The sequence below is a fragment of the Bison bison genome, unplaced genomic scaffold, assembly GCF_000754665.1.
Source record: "Bison bison bison isolate TAMUID 2011002044 unplaced genomic scaffold, Bison_UMD1.0 scf7180017864213, whole genome shotgun sequence".
In the NCBI taxonomy this organism is placed as follows: domain Eukaryota; kingdom Metazoa; phylum Chordata; class Mammalia; order Artiodactyla; family Bovidae; genus Bison; species Bison bison.
The window spans coordinates 483,791-484,398 of NW_011494785.1; positions in this window are offsets into that span (position 1 = coordinate 483,791).

A 608-nucleotide genomic window follows, 5' to 3' on the forward strand; every position below is an offset into this window, starting at 1 on the left:
GGGGGAGCATATTATGGGATAGCTCTTTGTACCTACTGCGGGGACTGCTTCTCCAGAAGATATTATGGGATGTCGTGTGTGGGAGGGGGAGTGGGGCTGGGGGATTATTATGGGATGGTGGTGCAGAATGGGGAGGGCCTGAGGAGAGCTTCTCCGACCCCCCCATCCTTTACTCTCTAGCCATCGTCTCTAAGGTCTGCGTTCTTCCGTACATGGCCCAAGGAGAACACCTGAAGTCCACCCCCCACACTCTGGCTGTTTGAGCACCTCAACCCATCCTAGGCATCTTCCTTAACTAGCAGCCACCTCCGGGTGCTGAAGGGGAAACGAACCCCCTGAGGATGCGGAGAAGGTCCCAAAGCAGGGTTGTGGTGGCCAGTGGGCCACACCTCCCACCTGTCCATGTCCCCTTGGCTCCCCATCCCCTTGGGTCACTCTCCTTCCCCTTGTCACTCCCTTCCACAAAGTGGGGGCCCTTGATCCTCCTCTCCTTCCCCCTCCCCTCCATTTCCTCTCCAGCTCCCTCCACAGCCGTAACCAGTAAAACAGGCGGCCAGCTATTATGGGATGGCTGCTCCCGGCAGCTCTGCAGGGAGGGGGCGGTCACC